Source organism: Stomoxys calcitrans, chromosome 4 (genome assembly GCF_963082655.1).
Source record: "Stomoxys calcitrans chromosome 4, idStoCalc2.1, whole genome shotgun sequence".
NCBI classification, from domain to species: Eukaryota; Metazoa; Arthropoda; class Insecta; order Diptera; family Muscidae; genus Stomoxys; species Stomoxys calcitrans.
The window spans coordinates 179,233,688-179,254,758 of NC_081555.1; positions in this window are offsets into that span (position 1 = coordinate 179,233,688).

Sequence of the window (21,071 nt, forward strand, 5' to 3'; positions counted from 1 at the left end):
TTCATGCTCATCAGTCCAGTTTGCTACCTAGAACTATTCTACGAATTTTCAACAATTGTGAGATCTGTTAGGACATCTTCTGCAGAGGAGGTAGTCTAACATCCAGAACTTTCCATCAAGGTGTGAACAAGAACTATCATAGATCTATCATCCAACTGTTATTTTTAGCTCAAAATTAAGTCTTTCCTACTCTACTAACTTCCATATTAGGAACTTGTTATTTGAGATTTTTTTTTTCAAATGATTTTCCTAAAGTCTGCGGCGAATGGTGCCTGTTTGTGGTTGCAAAAGCCATTCAAATCGTATAAAACAAAACTAAGAAAAAAAGGAAACTAAGGTTGGGCCGGCACTTGGCAGCGCTGTCACAGCTACGTACCATTGTATTCGAAATTTTATAGAGCAACAGCACACATACAGACGAACGGCTGACAACATTCGGTGGCAGTAATTTTTGGGTTGCAGTCTCTCATGCAGCTCTGGTTACCGCAATGGCTGTGCTGGAGCGGCGGCGGCAATGGCTAATGACGGCAATGTGGGTTCAACCCAAATTTGGCCAATAAAACGGGTTTCCCAAAATTCACACAAATGCAGTGACAGACATGGAGAAAAAGGCCAAACAAAAAACGACTCTAGTCGTTCACTTTCAATTTTGAAAATGTTGACTGAACTCATACCGGTCTTGGCCGTCCAGACTCTACGCCGCACATCGTGTGCAATCTATTGGGTTCGCAGATTACAAGTTTTTCCTTTTGTTTTCCCATTGTTCTTTGTCTGCATAAAAGTGCGCGCTCTGCTGTTAGTTCCTCATTGCCACTACAAAAAGGTCATATGTGACGAAATTTTCAATAATAATTTTCATTGTGGCCTATAATGGAGTCATAAAAGGGGCAAAATCTCCATGTGGAGGACTTTTTCCTAATGCTGATGTTATGGGAGGTCATCTGAATTGTAAATGCGCTGACAAATCAGTTTTTTTGTTCAATGTCTACATTAAGATTTTACAAAAAAAAAAAAAAAAAAAGATTATGTTTGCAAATATCCGCTCAAGCCATATGTTAACATTCAAATTTAAATTTCTCTGAAAGTTTTACATATCGCAGTTAAAATTTAAAAAATTAAATAAAAAATGTTGTAAAAAAAATTATAGCATCAATATTTTAAAATTTTTATTTTAATTCAATGAAGGATATATTTTCCTTTGATGTCCTACATCCATGCTGTATACCCCCATCCTATGGTGGAGGGTATAAAAACGAAATACTATAGCGTTTGGTTAACAGTAACGCGTAACGATACCACGTCAACAGTAGCTAATGTAGCTCCATGGAATCCCTTTGAGTATGTTAAGCCAAGCAAGTAAAAGCATGCTAAATTCGGCCGGGCCGAATCTTATATACCCCCCACCATGTGTCGCATTTATCGAGTTCTTTTCCCGGTGTCTCTTTTTAGACAAACAAATGAAAGGAAAGGATAAAAGAAACGAATCTATGCTATTGGAGCTATATCAAGTTATGGTACGATTCGGACATAGTTGAATGAATGTTAGAGACCACAGTAAAGGATTTCAACCTTTTGGGGGTCAAAAAGTAAAATAGGGAGATCGTTTTATAGGGGAGCTGTATTAGGTTATAGACCGATTCAGATCATATTCGCCACGTATGTTGAAGGTCACGAGAGAAGCCGTTGAACAAAATTTCACCCAAATCAGATAAAAATTTCGCCCTCTTGAGGCTCAAGAAGTCAAGAACCCAGATCGGTTTATATGGCAGCTATATCAGGTTATAAACCGATTGGAACCATACTTGGCAAAGTTAATGAAAGTTATGACGAAACACGTCGTGCAAAATTTCAGGCAAATCGGATAGGAATTGAACCCTCAAGAGGCTCAAGAAGTCAAGACCCCAGATCGGTTTATATTACAGCTATATCAGGTTATGCATCGATTTAAACCATACCTAGCACAATTGTTGAAAAACCACCTCATGCAAAATTTCAGCCAAATCGGATTGGAAATGCGCCCTCTAGAGTCTCAAGAAGTTATGACCCTAGATGGGTTTATATGACAGCTATATCCGGTTATGCATCGATTTCATCCGTACTCAGCACAGTTATTGGAAATCATAACAAAACACCTTTTGCAAAATTTCAGCCAAATCGGATAAAAATTGCGTCTTCTAGTGGCTCCAGAAGTCAAGACCCCAGATCGGTTTACATGGCAGCTATATCAGGTTATGAACCGATTTGAACCATACTTGGCTCAGTTGTTGGACATCATAACAAAACACGTCGCTCAAAATTTAATTCCAATCAGATAAGAATTGTGACCTCCAGAGGCTCAAGAAGTCAAGTCCCCAGATCGGTTTATATGACAGCTATATCAGGTTTTGGACCGATTTGAAGCATACTTTTCACATTTATTGGATATCATAACAAAATACTTTGTGCAAAATTGCATTCAAATCGGATACGAATTGCGCCCTCTAGTGGCTCAAGATGTCAAGACCCCAGATCGGTTTATATGGCAGCTATATCAGCTTATGAACCGATTTCAACCATACTTGGCACAGTTGTTGGACATCATAACAAAACTCGTCGTACAAAATTTCATTCCAATCGGATAAGAATTGCGACCTCCAGAGGCAAGACCCCAAATCGGTCTATATGACAGCTATATCTAAATATAGTCCGATCTGAACCATATTTACGTCGGGTATCAGGGGGCTAAAAAAAACTCACTGTTCTAAATTTTAGCGAAATCGGTTACAAAATAAAATTTTTATGGGCTTCAGACCCTTTATCGGCTGATCGGTCTATATGACAGCTATATCTAAATATTGTCCGATCTGTACCATATTTGGGTCGGATGTTAGAAGGCATAGAAGTGCGCATTATTCCACATTTCAGCGAAATCTGACAAAAATTAAAGCTTTTATGGCCTTCAGACCCTTTATCGGGAGATCGGTCTATATTGCAGCTATATCTCAATATGGACCGATCTAATCCATATTTAGTTCAGATGTCGGGAGGCTTAAAATAACCCACTGTTGCAAATTTCAGCGAAATCGGATAATAAATAAAGCTTTTATAGTCTTCAGACCCTTTATCGGCAGATCGGTCTATATGGCAGCTATATCTAAATAAAGGCTGATCTGAACCATATTTTGGTCAGATGTTGGGAGGCTTAAAATAACTCACTGTTGCAAATTTCAACAAAATCGGATTAAAAATAAAGTTTTAATGGCCATTAGACCCTTTATCGGAAAATCGGTCTATATAGCAGCTATATCCAAATATGGTCCGATATGGCCCATTCAAGAACTCAACCATATTTAGGTCGGGTATCCGGAGGCTAAAAATAACGCACTGTTTAAAATTTAAGCAAAATCGGTTAAAAAATAGAATTTTTATGGGCTGCATACCCTTTATCGGCAGATCGGAATATATGACAGCTATATCTAAATATTGTCCGACCTGTACCATATTTAGGTCACATGTTGGAAGGGTTAAAATAACCCATTATTTTAAATTTCAGCGAAAGCAGGGAATAAATAAAGATTTTATGGTCTTCAGATCCTTTATCGGGAGATCGTTCTATATGGCAGCTATATCTAAATATAGTCCGATCTGTACCATATTTGGGTCAGCTGTCGGGAGACCTAAAACTACTCACTGTTTAAAATTTCAGCAAATTCGGATGAAAAAAATAAGTTTTTATGGGCATTAGATCCTTTATCGGAAAATCGATCTATATAGCAGCTATATCCAAATATGGTCCGATTTGGCCCATTCAAGAACTTAACCATATGTAGGTCGGGTATCTGGAGGATAAAAATAATTCACTGTTTCAAATTAAAGCGAAATCGGTTAAAAAATAAAATTTTTATGGGCTGCAGACCCTTTATCGGCAGATCGGAATATATGACAGCTATATCTAAATATTGTCCGACCTGTACCATATTTAGGTCAGTTGTCGGGAAGCCTTAAAATACTCACTGTTTCAATTTTCAGCAAAATCGGTTGAAAAATAAAGTTTTTTTCGGCATTAGACCCTTTATCGGAAAATCGGTTAAGTTTATGAATGGGCCAAATCGGACCATATTTGGATATAGCTGATATATATATATATCAGCTATATCCAAATATGGTCCGATTTGGCCCATTCATAAACTTAACCAGCGTGCATCAAAAAAGTCGTATCTGTGCCAAATTTCAATATCTCAATTGTTGAAGGCACTAGACACAGACATTGTTATATCGTCTTAGAATTTTACGACGATCCGAAATATATATACTTTGTAGGGTCGGAAATTGTTATTTCGATGTGTTGCAAACGGAATGACTAAATGAATATACCCCCTATCCTATGGTATTGGCTTGCCACAAAACAGAAAAAAGGTCAGTATTACTGATGCCAGGTTTCCGTGAAAACGAATATCTTGAAATTTATCTTTAAAAAATGACCAGTACAGCGATGCAGTTCAATTCAGACTTTCTGTTAAGCCATGTCCGTCCGTCCATATTTTCTTTTAGTATTGTGTATGCGTCTTGTTTTTTTTTTTTTTTTGCAATCAATGTGGCGGTCACAGTTGTTATCCAATCATACCCCCCATTATGGTGGGTGGGTATTAGACATTTTCAAATAATGTTAACAACCACAACAAATATTTTCTAATACGGCCCTTTTATTTACTTTATAATTTCGAACAAAGCCCAATTTTCGTCTTTGTCTCTTTGTTATGGCGATGTTGGCGATTTGCTTTCAATTGCCGGACTTGCACCTGCTGTGCACAAATTAGTCATTTCATAATATGGCCCCCCTGCTACCCTCATTCGAATCGAATGACCTCAAAGCCATGCCACCTTGCAAAATGCAAAATGGAAATAGGAAGTGAGCCCTTTTGAATTTCGCATAACACAATTAAAGTCTCAAATTCCATTAAATGGAATATCCGTTGCTGTGCTTTTAGCTGGCAACTAATTGTTATCGTTGCAGCGACAACATCACCACCTCATGCTGGCCCCCTTTGGTCCATTGTGTAAATCTAATAAATTTGCCTCAACAACTGCAGAATATCTGCAGCGTTTGATTTCATTTGCTTGAGCCCAAAGCGATTTAATTAACCATTGGCCGGATCTGTTGTTCGTTATGCACAGGAGAGTGAAGATATGATTATCGAAAAAGGATGCCGCAAAAAGCGCATCCAAAGATAATTTCCATCTCAAAATTGGATTAAGACTGTCATCGATTTTAGGTGGGGGGGAGGTGCTAATTTTGGGCACTGAACGGCTTTCCCTGGCGATTTTATATCTTAATCCGATAATTGCTGCCGTATTTGCCGCAAACCTATAAATTAATCATTGGGGACCACAAGAGCATATTTTAATTGTACCAACCAAATATAAATTACAAGTATTCTTTGTATCTAAGAATTAGGGAGTTAATGACAATGCTCGTTAAGGGTGTGTTATATAATTTTGACAAAATTATACAGTGATGCTGAGAAAGTGCGCTACAGCTAAATGAAGAGTTAAGAGTATCCACAGGAATGTAATGGGTGTGTTCACACAGGATTTTTATAGTTTTATACGATACAAATCAACTAAAACTAAAAATCTTGATAATTGATAATACGGTTGAAATTTCTTCAATCCAAAGACGAAACGCATCCCATAGTGGTTGGTGGTCAGGTTTTCCTTTACCGAAAGAGAAACAAACTAAAACTCGTGATGCCTTAATGATGAGAGCTAAATCTAAATCTGAACCGATTTCTATGAAATTCACCAATTATGTAGAGAGTCACAAATAAATCCTTCCAGCGAAATTTCAATTTCAATTTCATTTCAGAGAATCGGTTAACAAATGACCTTTTTATTGCATTACTACTGCAAATCGGACGAACATATATATGGGAGCTACATCCCGCCAAATTTCGAGTGAATGGGTTAACAAGTGACCATTTTATTGCATTATAACTGCCAATCGGACGAACCTATTGGATTGCCCAAAAAGTAATTGCGGATTTTTCGTATAGTCGGCGTTGACAAATTTTTTCAACGGCTTGTGACTCTGCAATTGCATTCTTTCTTCTGTCAGTTATCAGCTGTTACTTTTAGCTTGCTTTAGAAAAAAAGTGTAAAAAAAGTATATTTGATTAAAGTTCATTCTAAGTATTATTAAAAATACATTTACTTTCTTTTAAAAAATCCGCAATTACTTTTTAGATACTTTTTAGATACTTTATATACTGCGCAAAGAACTCGGCCGATGCGATCATGGTGGAGGGTATATAAGATTCGGCCCGACCGAACTTAGCACGCTCTTACTTGTCTTATCTGTTGGAGTTATACTATTAATGCTTAGGAAGAGGTTGACATGTGTTATCCGCTTTTAATTATTCACAAAGCACCTGTGCTTTTGCACCAACAAAGGTTTATCTATTGGCAAAACGGGAAATCTATTTTCGAAAACAATCTCAAGCTACCTTAAGGTGGGATTGAATTCAATCAAAATTTCCACGCACATTCCAATTCTCAAATTTGTTTGAAGTGTTGGAGTTTCACAACTTGTCACAGCCACATTCCACATTCGGTGCAGATAATTATTTTCTGCTAAATATAGTGGCAACGAATGTGGTTGGCAAATTAATCTAATGCCGCTGCTTAAATCGGAGAGACCACCTCGCCAAAGCAATGAAAACAACAACTACCGCGCTACTTAGGAAATTGGAAATACGCTTCGCACCCCTCGGACGGACCGACGTACTAATGTAGGATCACTTGGGCTGTTTTGAAATTTGACAAAGGCGTTTCTATGCTCCACCTTTAGACGTTAATGAGAATGTAGTTTGATGTGTTGCCTATAATGGGCCCGACATCCGCCACCAACAAATTGACTTTTTGAATTATGTTCGAACATCCACAGTTCATGGATGTCACATACGTCCAACGGCCCTTGGCAATTGTGAAGAACGCACTGCTGCGTATAACCAACAAAAATGCTCTGGTTTCAAATCTAATCTTGGCTTGCTAATATCCAACCACTTTGTTCCAATTAAAATGTGCATAAATTAAAGATTTGCTGGTCGACTTTTAAGAAAGATTAATTAAAATGGACACTGGCGTCTGGCTGGAAACATAAAAAAGTATTTCATGCTTGTTTGTGGTCAAGAACCAATTCCACTGTCTACAACAAACAGCTGGTCAAAGAGAAGAGTGAACTGTAAAAAAAGCCAAGAATTAATGGCTTTAAATAAATTATGAAATCAATATCACATTTAAAAGACATAAAAAACTTTTTACACAATGGAAAATTATTTACAACAATCTGCTCAAAAAAAGAGCTCAATGGACGGTCTCATAACAGCCCTTAAAGTAAGAGAGCAAGAGTTTATTCGAACAAATTTCCAAAGATAATCCATTCTCTAACTGGCATAAAAGTTCATTTGTCCATTCTATCTTCAACGAAATAGGAATAAACAAATCTTGTAAAGATTTTATGTTTTGTTTCCATGAAATACTGAAAGAAATTGGTTTTATTAAGATTTGATTTGATTTAGACAAAGACTTAAGGCTTAAGCACATGCTAATGATCAGCTAAGTAGTCTACATTGAGTGAAAGACGACAGTGTTTGGAAAAGTAAGGAAACACATTAAACAACTACGGTTGCCATAGATATGAAGTGAACCTGCGCTGAAACATTTTGAGTACTAACGTAGAAGATTTACTAAACTAAATTTAAAGATTTCAGAATTTTTAATTTGCTAAGGAAATATTTCTTTAAGTTAATGATTTTTCTTTTGACATTTAGGAATTTTTTCTTAAAACTAAGTATAATAGCTTCTTGACTTTTGATAAAGATCAAAATATCCCTGAAGGGTAAGAAATTGATTTTCGGAAAAAGACAACATAGTATGTTTTTAGGGAACAGGATCAAAATCTTCACATATTACAGAGTGCTGTCCGATTCAAGTTTAAGCTCAATGTTAAGGGTCCTCCTTTTTATAAAGGCTTGCCGCAGTGCGACACCTCCTAATGCAGAAGTTTTTACATTACTGCCATACCAAATGGTACAGCATATCTCATATGTCTGCTGCATTAGGAGGGGATGACCATCGCCGGAAATTTGTCTGATGTTCTCGCCAGGCGTTCACCGTCATAGGCAGAAATGCTAACGTCTGCGCTACGGTGTCCTCCAATTGTATCTTAATTAAAGAATTAGAATAGTTCTACAAATAAAAGCGTACTCGGTCGGGCCGAAATTTGGATACCCAACACCTCGGGTATATATGTAAACCCTTCATCAAAATCCGGTGAAAATTGCATAACTTATGTCCCATAGCAGTTATGTAGAAATATGTTTCGATTTGGACCAATAATAAGTACAAGTCATTGTTCAGTTGTGTATAACAAAATTTTGATCTTTTTAGTAGCTATATCTAAAAATACACCGATCTGAACCATATACGACACGGATGTCGAAAAGCCTAACATAAGTCACTGTGTAAAATTTCAGTGAAATCGGATTATAAATGCGATAAAGAATGTCGAAGGGCCCAACACAACTCACTGCCCTAATTTTTGGCGACATTGGACAATAAATGCGCATTTTATGGGCCCAAGACCTTAAATCGAGAGATCGGTCTAATGGCAGCTATATTCAAATCTCAACCGATTTGGGCCAAATTGATGATGGCTGTCGAAGGTCCTAACACAACTCATTGTTCCAAATTTCAGCGAAATCGGACAACAAAAGCGCCTTTCATAGGCCCGAAACCTTAAATCGATAGGTCGGTCTATATGGCAGCTCTATTCAAAATTGGATCGATCTGGGCCAAAACGAAGAATGACGTCGAAGAGCCTAACTAAACCCACTGTCTCAAATTTCAGCGACATCGGACAATAAATGCGCCTTTTATGGTTCCAAAACCTAAAACCGAGAGATCGGTCTATATGGCAGCTATATCCAAATTGCAGAAGTATGTCAGGGAGCCTAACACAAATGGTGATGATGAATGAGCCTTTTATGGGCCCAAAACCTCAAATCGAGAGATCGATCTGTATGGCAGCTATATTCAAATCTGGACCGATCTGGGCCAAATTGAAGAAGGACTTCGAAGAGCCTAACACAACTCACTGTCTCAAATTTCAGCGACATCGGACAATAAATGCGCCTTCTATGGTCACAAAACCTAAAACCGAGAGATCGGTCTATATGGCAGTTATCTCCAAATCTGGACCGATCTGTGCCATATTGAAGAATTATGTCAAGGGGCTTATTCTAACTCACTGTCCCAAAGTTATGCAACAACGGACAATAAGTGTGCCTTTTATTGGCCCAAAACCTTAAATCGTGAGATCGGTCTATTAGCAGCTATATTCAAATCTATACCGATTTGTGCCAAATTGACGAAGGATGTCAAAGGGCTTAACTTAACCCACTGTCCCCAATTTCAGCAAATGTGGCGTTTATGGGCCAAAGACCCTAAATCGGAGAATCGGTCTATATGGCAGCTATATCCAAATTGCAGAAGTATGTCAGGGAGCCTAACACAAATGGTGATGATAAATGAGCCTTTTATGGGCCCAAAACCTCAAATCGAGAGATCGATCTATATGGCAACTAAATCCAAATCCGGACCGATCTGGGCCAAATTAACGAAGGATGTCAAACGGATTAACACAACTCACTGTTTCAGCAAAATGTCCCAATTTTCAGCCTGGCCACGGCACAAAGTATTAAAGGGGTTTAGAAACGCGAATTCGCAGCCCTGTAGTGTTGAACAGAAAGTTCCCCAGGAGGTGTCTCTCACCGATCCCGATCTCACATCCCTGGCGGAGATAAAATACCTTACGGGGATGAATGGGACGGGAAAAGTCGCTGGCACAAGTGCATCATATTTGAGGAGTTCCTTTTTTTTAGAAAAATTTTAGTTAATCACTTCTTTAGAGCACAAATATCCGTCAAATTTCCTAATTTCAAACACTGTGCTACATCCAGGGGCTAAAAAAACAAATCCAAATAAATTCGGAAAATTCAAGCAAGCAAAATATGATCGTAAAGTTGTTACTTTTTAGTATCTTGGACATTGTTTATCGGACACAAAAACATGAGAAAACTTGTTTCTTAAAATGTTATTTGATTGTTTGGACAAACACTACAGCCTGGAGGTCTCTATGAGTCTTAAGCATCTTGAAGATATGTGATTACAGGCATTGCTTATGAACTCCTAGTCAGTCAGTACGCTATTCATTTTGGCCAGTATTGCAAGCCAAGAGTTAGTTTATTCATACGCCATTTGTGGCTATTTGGGACCAGTTTGGGCAGCAAGTACCCCTCTGCTTACTCTGCCAGCTTAGGTATTAGGTCCAGTGGTCCAATGCATTTCATCCGACTATAGTCCATAGGCAGATGATCGCCCACGCGTCTATTTTAAATACTCCAATGTTTTCGGTCTTTGTGGTGCCAGCCGAGTCAGCAGCGGTGATGGCAGCGGCAGCCAACACATTTCGAGGTAACAAATCGGCATTCATATATCACCAGCACTTTGAGCTGCTTCTAAGGTTGATCGCGGTTCGAAATGTTTTGGTTTAATTCGTTTTGGATTGGTTTGGTTTCGTTTAGTATGGGCCAACACCACCGCAGTGCTATGTTATGGTGTTGCCAAAGGCCGGGTTAACTGGTTGTGTGGCTTATAGAGGGGGTTACTGCCGCCGTGGCATTCGTTTCGTTTCAGCTGTAGGGGTAGCGTTTGTCTTGCATTTGGGATGCATGGCAATGGCCACAGCGAAAAAGCAACCCACGAAGGCTGTTACATGGCGACAATGCACCAAGTGTTATGGGATATGGGACAGCTCGAACAGCGAACAGCAGCTTACGAAATGTTTTGTGAGACCATATTACAAACACACCGTCACAGCATCACTGCGAGTGTCATTGAGACTTGTTTAGGCGCCACATCTGTCTACGTCCCTTGCCCGGCAGTTTTCTAAGCGCTTGCATGAAGTTCACCATTGCCGCATTTGGAGCGACGGTGTATAGAACAGAAATCTAAGAGTGTTACAACAACTGCCTTTTGCAATTTTATGCAAATGATCGAAATTGTTACCTGCACCAAACACAAGGCTGATGAGAACATTTTCCTAAGCACAGCCACCAGACAAGGCATTATAACCAATTCTAATTGACATAAAAAAATGTAAAAAAACGATTAAAGAAAAGAAAAAACGGTTGAGTTCAGTCCTGCCGAATCGTTCATACCCTCAAACATGGATCGAGAGAACCTAGCCAGTGGGTCGATATACCAAGATGTCCCTCTGATACAACACAGTGTCAAGTCACTGTCCGTGGTTGAGGACGTTTTCATGGAGGGAAGATAGTCTGGACGGTGAATTCATGTGAACCCTACAAACTTTTATTTTTAGATAACGTGCGTAGTCCATAAATGGCGGTATGGTGGATATGAGTGTCCCCCCTCTCTTGGTGAATTGGGATGATACGATGCTGAAACGTCGAATTTTCAAGGCATGCCCGACGAAGGGCTCGATAAGAGGGGTACCCTCTTTTGTGACTTCTGGCTATCAAAGAGATTCAGAGGTCCTTCGAGAAGGACAATTGTCTACGGATATGACGTCGTCATTATGGTGGGTGACCATTTCCTCTCAACTATTTCGGACCATGTTCATAAGACCTTGAGAGAGCTGTCTAAATGGGTTAGGGCCAATGGGCTTGACAAAAACCTCAGAGAGACCGAGTTGGTACTTTCCCCCATGATGGGAAAGCTGAGTGTGTTCGGGGGACCTGTGCTAAGTGAGATAGAGCAGTCGCTCTCTCCGGATTATTTCGGCCAAATATTAGGGCGTCATTCTTGACAGGAAACTATGTTAGAGAAGGAACGGCGAGGATATAGAATCCGCTCACCTCCTCGTGAAAGCAGTTGGGACTATAGCCGGGGACGGTAAACAGGATATTCATGACAGTTGTTCGCCTGATTTTCGCATATGGATGTCAGGTGATACGTCGAGCTTTTGACAACTGTGCCCTCCACAAGAAAAACGAGAAGGAACAGGATACCGTAGCGGTGCAAATTTTTTGGCCAAGGAGAAGTGTCCCGAGAAAGGCATTGAAAACCACCTCGATCTTGCAAATTAAAAATTTGCCCATGAACATTCCATTAAGGAGCATGGCAAAATTTTCAAATATCAATGAGTGCTGTTCGATTTAATAAAAAGGGACTTCCATTTTATAGCCGAGTCTGAATGCGACACCACTTTGGGGAGAAGTTTTTACATGGGTTCTATGCATACTTCTTACACTTTGGGCATTCTACTGTTCTGCGAGTGGATAGAGATGCGGCATGCTTTATGCCGCGTTATTGATTATTTACCGGTGACGTCCTTTCTTGGTTACAGATGGAATGTAGTTTTGCCGAAAAGATATCTTTGGGCTGGGGGAACCCGTCCTTCTCGCAATCTGCTTTGACATTGCATTGAACTAAGGGAGACACAGATTTCGCACACAGGGTTGCGAAAACGGGGAGGAGTTGGAGATGGTCGGGGACCTACTAACCCGCAGTTGCGAAGATAATGGACAGTCCAGTCCAGAGATCTACTGAGGCCTGAATTCGTTGACTGGACCATACGATCACTGGTGAAAATTTCCTTCCAGTCCGTCTGTATTCCTATCCTCTATTGAAATCACGATAGTGGTCGAACTAATGAAGCCAGCATTTGAAATTTTGCACAGCTACTTTTTATTGAGATAATTTAATGGGGATAGCAAAAACAGACACAAGATATAGTTAGAAGTAAGCCTGCAGTAAGACACTTTTATTTTTATACCCACCACCGAAGGATGAGGGTTCATTTTGTCATTTCGTATGCAACACATCGAAATATCCATTTCCGACCCTATATAAAGTACACATATTTCGCATTGTCATAAAATTCTAAGACGATCTAGACATATCCGTCCGTCTGTCCGTCTTTCTGTTGAAATCACGCTATAGTCTTAAAAAATAGAGATATTGAGTTGAAACTTTACAAAAATTCTTTTTTTTTTTTTGTCCATAAGCAGGTTAAATTCGAAGATGGGCTAAATCGGACTATATCTTGATATAGCCCCCATATAGGCCGATATGCCGATTTAGGGTTTTAGGCCTATAAAAGCCACATTTATTATATGATTTTGCTGAAAATTGGGACTTTGAATTGTGTTAGGCCCATTGACATCCTTTATCAATTAGGCTCAGATCGGCCCAGATTTGGATATAGCTGCCATATAGACAGATCCGCCGATTTAGGGTCTTAGGCCCATAAAAGCCACATTAATTATCCGATTTTGCTGAAATTTGGGACAGAGAGTTGTGTTAGGCCCTTCGACATCCTTCGTCAATTTGGCTCAGATCGGTCCAGATTTGGATATAGCTGCCATATAGACCGATCCGCCGATTTAGGGTCTTAGGCCCATAAAAGCCACATTAATCATCCAATTTTGCTTAAATTTGGGAGAGTGAGTTGTGTTAGGCCTCTCGAAATCCTTCATCAATTTGGTCCAGATCGGTCCAGACATGGATATAGCTGCCATATAGACCGATCTCTCGGTTTAAGATTTTGGGGCCATAAAAGGCGTATTTATTGTCCGATTTCGCCGAAATTTGGGACAGTGAGTTTTGTTAGGCTCTTCGACATTTATCTGCAACTTGTGCCAAATCGGTTGAGATTTGAATATAGCTGTCAAATAGACCGATTTCTCGATTTAAGGTCTTAGCGCAATAAAAGGCGTAGTTATAATCCGATTTCACTGAAGATTGACACAGTGACATATGTTAGACTTTTCGACATCCGTGTCGTAGATAGTTCAGTTTGGTTTATTTCTAGATATAGCTACTAAAAAGATCAAAATTTTGTTTTACACAATTTAACATTGACTTGTACTTATTAGTATTTGGTCCAAATTGAAACATATTTCGAAATATAGCTGCTACGGGGCATAAATTATAAATTTTTCACCAGATTTTGACGAAAGGTGGTTTACATATATACCCGAGGTGGTATGTATCCAAAGTTCGGCCCGGCAGAACTTTATCGTGGATTATGCATTTACCCTCCATACTAGGATTTCTGACCATCTAATATTAATTCAATGACTACATGCTGTATTTGGAGCTTACCTACATTTGGGCTTCTTTCTTGTTCTGCATCCAATGCAGTTACAAATGGTTTGACATATTCAACACAAGTACAACAACTACGCCAAGATGATAAATTTTACTAATCGTTCGATAAAACTCCCTTCTCTTCCCTTCTTCGCAATCACTGGGATAGGATATTGAAACATGCACCATGTATATCGTAGTAATTATATTCAAATGACAATTTTAATGACTTGTAATTATATCTCCTTAGCCAGTGACTGCATACAGTGTACAACTATTGTAGTGTGTGATTTTGTTGCAAATTGATATCCTTGAAATATCACAAAATAATTATTCGCCATGAAATGCTAATTGCGTTCTATTCAGTTTATAAGCAAGTCAATATATTTATTAGACTAATAATGGAGCATAGGGAAGAAGTGGGCACCAAAAGTCCTACGATACAATGCAATGCAATGAAGGCAAATCGGACAATAATTGCGACCTCTAGAGGCTCAAGGAATCAAGATCCCAGATCGGTTTATATGGCAGCTATATCAGATTATGGATCGATTTCAACCATACTAAGCACAGTTGTTGGAAGTCATAGCGAAACACGTCGTGCAAAATTTAATTATAATCGGATTAGAATTGCGCCCTTTAGAGGCTCAAGAAGTCAAGACCCAAGATCGGTTTTTATGGCAGCTAAAGGGTGATTTTTTTGAGGTTAGGATTTTCATGCATTAGTATTTGACAGATCACGTGGGATTTCAGACATGGTGTCAAAGAGAAAGATGCTCAGTATGCTTTGACATTTCATCATGAATAGATTTACTAACGAGCAACGCTTGCAAATCATTGAATTTTATTACCAAAATCAGTGTTCGGTTCGAAATGTGTTCAAATTTTGACAAATTTTGTTCAGCGATGAGGCTCATTTCTGGTTGAATGGCTACGTAAATAAGCAAAATTGCCGCATTTGGAGTGAAGAGCAACCAGAAGCCGTTCAAGAACTGCCCATGCATCCCGAAAAATGCACTGTTTGGTGTGGTTTGTACGCTGGTGGAATCATTGGACCGTATTTTTTCAAAGATGCTGTTGGACGCAACGTTACGGTGAATGAACACATTTCGAACCGAACACTGATTTTGGTAATAAAATTCAATGATTCGCAAGCGTTGCTCGTTAGTAAGTCTATTCATGATGAAATGTCAAAGCATACTGAGCATCTTTCTCTTTGACACCATGTCTGAAATCCCACGTGATCTGTCAAATACTAATGCATGAAAATCCTAACCTCAAAAAAATCACCCTTTATATCACAATAAAACGCGCGAAATACGTAGTGCAAAATTTCATTCCAATCAGATAAGAATTGCGCCCTCTAGAGGCTCAAGAAGTCAAGACCCAAGATCGGTTTATATGGCAGCTATATCAAAACGTGGACCGATATATAACCCATTTACAATCCCCACCGACCTACACTAATCACAAGTATTCGTGCAACATTTCAAGCTGTTAGCTTTAATCTTTCGAAAGTTAGCGTGCTTTCGACAGACAGACGGAGGGACGGACGGGCGGACAGACGGACGGACATGGCTAGTTTGACTTAAAATTTCACAACGATCAAGAATATATGTACTTTATGGGGTTTCAGACGAATATTTCGAGTAGTTACAAACAGAATGACGAAATTAGTGTACCCCCATCCTATGGTGGAGGGTGTAAAAAGATGAAGTCATGGTTCGAAAAACATGAGGCTGACAGTTGGTCGTATAGGAGGACTTTAGAAGTGTCACTAACAAAAAACAGATCGTGAAGCGTGCTGGAGGATGCGAAAAAATGCGTGGGCATTGTTGAATTGACAGGCAAAAGCCCCAAGGAAGACATTTCCAACGTCAAGCCCATAGGTATGACGAATCTATTTTCCATCACATTGTATGGTGGAGGGAGTAAAAAAGTTTACTCCTGCTCATCAGTTTCCCGCATATATGCTGGAAGGGGGGCTTCTCTTGACTGCGATTACTTCTGTTGCTTCGCCCACCTACTGCCCCTTGATATGCTAGAATGGGGGCTTCTTTTGTCTGCGATTACTTCTGTTGCTTCGCCCACTTACTTCCCCTCGATATGCTTCAATATTCATATAAATTGTCCTCAATTGCAAGAAAACTCCAGCATATGAATAATTTAATATTTTTTTTAATAATTGATGGACTTCTCCCTTAGCACAATGCCCTTTTTTGCAAGTTTTGAAGTCAATAATTTTTTATCTACTAACCATCAAAGGCGGAGGCAGATAAGTGGACATGGCTTTCAAAGTCATCGGATATTGGGCTTTGTGCAGATAGCAGGGTGGGGGCGGGGGTGGAGTCTATAAAACTCCAAGAAGTGCCATGGTCAAAGAACTTTATGTTCGACATACTTTTCAATTAAAAGTTTTGACGTTGAACATAAAACCTAATTATGCACGTAAATCGCCATAAACGGTGCTACTTTGTGGCGCTGATTAAATTCATTCCGTTTTGAGCTCATTTCATTTTGGACGAGCATCTTCTTCTTGTGCTCCTCCAGCCATTTCCACCCTGACTCTTTTTAATTTCTCCGCCATAATGCCATTATAAGCCAATAGTTTGTTTGCTGATTTAATTTGCAACTTAGTCCAACTGTAAAAGTGAAATGAAATATTTTTCACGTTAATACCTTTGGCTCGTTTTTACTGTTGCTGCTGGTTTGCTCTTTTTTCTGCGTGCCTTTTTTCCCCACTTGACTGGGGCACCAAAACTAAAATGGGGCTACAACGACCTCATTTGCTGCTGGCACCTATGTGGCTAATACCTCTCAGCAATTGGGAGACGGGAGCAGAGGCGAGATGGCAAAAAAAGTTACAAGATGACCACTGGGGCAATGATGGCAATGCTGTAGCCTGTAACAGTTAAAGCCTTAGCTTGTTGCCTCGCCTGTTTTGATGGAGTGTTTTTGTGGAATGGTTTTGGTTTTGCTGGTTTTTTACGTGATTTTCATTTCTTCTGTGGCCGAAAATGGGTGAATATTTTTTATCCTAATCTTTGTCATGGAGAATGTGAAAATGCTCGGAAAAAATCCATGGCTTCTAATAAAGTTGGTAGTAATTGGTTTATGGAAAAAACAGTAGTTCCTATAAATCGATCTACCCATACGTTTTTATACCCTCCACCATAGGTTGGGGGAAATACTAATTTCGTCATTCCGTTTATAACACCTAGATTAATGCATCTACGACTCCATAAAGTATTCTTGACATTTTAAGTCGATCTTGCCATGTCCGTCCGTCTGTCTGTACGTCCGTCCGCCTGTCTGTTGCAAGCACGCTAACTGTCGAAGGAGTAAAGCTGGCCGCTTGAAATTTTGCACAAATACTTCTTATTAGTGTAGGTCGGTAGGGATTATAAATGGGCTATATCGGTCCACGTTTTGATATAGCTGCCATATAAACCGATCTGGGATCTTGACTTCTTTAGCCGCTAGAGGGCACAATTCATATCCGCTTTGGCTGAAATTTTGCATGAAGTGTTTTATTATCACTTCCAACAACTGTGCTAAGTATGGTTAAAATCGGTCCATAAACTGATATAGCTGTCATATAAACCGATCTGGGGTCTTGACTTCTTGAGCCACTAGAGGGCGTAATTCCTATCGGATTTGGCTGAAATTTTGCATGAAGTGTTTCGTTATGACAGGTGAAATCGGTTGATAACCTGCTATAGCTGTCATATAAACCGATCTTGGCTCTGGACTTCTACATCTTCTTGAGAGCGCAATTCTTATCCGATTTGGTGGAAATTTTTCATGAAGTGTTCTTGTATGACTCCCAACAACTGTGCCAAGTAAAGTCTAAATCAGTCCATAACCTGATATGCAAATGCAAAAATGCTAATTTTGCCCATGAACATTCCACTAAGGAACAGGGGCAAACTTCTCACATATCAATGAGTCCCGTACGATTCATAACCAGATATAGCCACCATATAAACCGATCTCCCCTTGAGCCTCTAGAGGGCGCAATTCCTATTGGATTTGGCTGAAATTTTGCATGAAGTGTTTCGTTATGACTTCCAACTACTGTGCTAAATATAGTTGAAATCGGTTGGTAACCTGCTATAGCTGCCATACAAACCCATCTTGGCTCTGGACATATCGAGCTTCTAGAGGGCGCAATTCTTATCCGATTTGGCCGAAATTTTGTATGAGGTGTTTTATTTTGATTCCCAACAACTTTTTCAAGTATAGTCAAAATCAGTCCATAACCTGATATAGCCAACATATAAACCGATCTTCCAATTAGACTTCTTGAGCCTCTAGAGGGCGTAATTCCTATCGGATTTGGTTGAAATTTTGTATGACGTGTTTCGTTATGACTTCAAACAACTGTGCTAAGTATAGTTGAAATCGGTTGAAAACCTGCTATAGCTGCCATATAAACCGATCTTGGGTCTGGATTTCTTGGGCCTCTAGAGGGCGTAATTCCTATCGGATTTGGCTAAAATTTTACATGACATGTTTCGTTATGACTTCCAACAACTGTACCAGGTATGGTCCAAATCGGTATATAACCTCATATAGCTGCCATATAAACCGACTTCCCAGTTTGACTTTTTGAGCCTCTGGAGGGCGCAATTATTACTCGATTTGCCCAAAATTTTTTAGGTCGAGTTTTTCTATGACTGGTGTTGTTATACCCACCACCGTTGGATAGGGGATAAATTCTTTTAGTCATTCCGTTTGCAAAACATAGAAATATAAATTTCCGACCCTAAAAACTCCATATAGTTCGGATCGTCGTAAAATTCTATGACGATTTAACGATGTCCGTGTGTCTGTCCGTCTTTCCGTCTGTTGTAATCACTCTAGTGCCTTCAAAATTGAGATATTAAGCTGAAATTTGGCACATATACGTCTTTTTGATCCACGCTGGTTAAGTTCTAGAACGGGCCAAATCGGACAATATTTGGATATAGCTGCTATATAAACCGATTTTCCGATAAAGGGTCTAATGCCAATAAAAACTTAAACGATTTTGCTGAAATTTTAAACGGTGAGTAGTTTTAGGCCTTCCTACTTCTGACCTAAATATGGATTAGATCAGTCCATATTTAGATATAGCTGCCATATCGACCGATCTCACGATAAAGGGTCTGAAGCCCATAAAAGCTTTATTTATTACCCGATTTCGCTGAAATTTAAACCGTCGGTTATTTTAAGCCTCCCGATATATAATGTAAATGTGGTTCAGATCGGACTATATTTAGATATAGCTGTCATATAGACCGATCTCCCGATAAAGGGTCCGAAGCCCATAAAAGATTTTTAACCGATTTCGCTAAAATTTTAAACAGTGAGTTATTTTTAGCCTCTCGACGCCCGACCTAAATATGGTTTAGATCGGACTATATATGTAGATATAGCTGCCATATAGACCCATTTGCTGATAAGGGGACTGAAACCCATAAAAGCTTAAGTTTTGCCAAAAAGACCAATATTTTGATGTACAAAATTGAATAGTAACATATATGTTAGAGGAATAGATTCCGAGAGGAATAGATTCCGATAAAAGTTGCAGACGGTCGCATGTAGAACGGGCTCCCATTATACACCAAAAATCTTGGAATATAGCACAAACTCCTCATCAATTCATACATCAAACTGAAGCAGGGAAACCACACCACAACATCCGAACAAAGTTTTTTAACACCAGGGCTCCGGTGAGCGAACATTTTATTATTATTTTATTGATTTTTGTTTGGAACAATTTCACTCAAAATCAAAAACTCCGAATAAACAAAAACAATCCAGAACAAATAAAATATATCTGCTGCCCTTGTCTAACGAACTTACGGATGACACATAATCGATAAACCAAACGAAAGTTATCGATAAGTAAATGCAAAAAGGTAGTGCAGGGTTCGAAGCTATGCCAAGTACCATTCAAACACCCAAGAGGAAATGTACTGAAATAACATCGCCGGAAAACTTACAAACAGCCAAACCAAATATGGAGTCAAGTGAATTAATTGATCTGATCAAAGATACTATTAATAATAATTTAGATGACAAGCTTAAAATGCTCCCAACAAAATCTGATTTGGAAGATATAAAACAAGAAATCACTTCTATAGGATCAGAAATAAATTCATTAAAAGCGGAGAATCAAAACCTGCGGGAGGAGCTTAATAAGGTAAAAAAGGAAAATGCAGAACAAAAAAAAGACATCACATGGTTACAAAATCAAATAAGGTCCAATAAAATATTTATAAAAGGATTAATTTCTGCTACCAAACCTATGGATGAAGTTAGAAAACTTTTCAGGGAAACATTAAAGATAACAGCGGATATATCAAATGTGCGTAAAGTTTTTGAACGTAATGGAAAAATGGCAGTGCTAGTGGAACTAGGTACCCCACAAGCTATAGATGAAGTTTTTCGCAACACTAAAAATTTGGCTGGCACAAACATATCAGTTGAACGAGACTTGATACCAAAAAGACAGCAACAAAAGAAAGCATTCCTGGGACTAAGGAAACAAATATTAGCAGTTAGCAAGCAATATAAGATTTTAGTAAGAGATGATAAACTCAAAATAAATAATATTTGGTTCAAATGGAATAACGAAAATAAGCTTATATGTGGTAATGCAAATGGAGAAGAGGAGCTAGTTAAACTATATGGAGAAAATATCAAATCAATTAACATCAACTTTAATCAACTAAGTCAAAATTTATTTTCAAAAAACTAAAAGTACCCACTACGGAAGAAAATTCTAAAACCTTATCAATTGTGGCATATAATATAAATGGGATTGAAAATAAATATTTATTCCCTACATTTTTCCAATACATTAAGCAGTTCGAAATATTTTTATTACAAGAAACTCATCTAGAAAAAGAAAAAACAGAAAGGGCAAG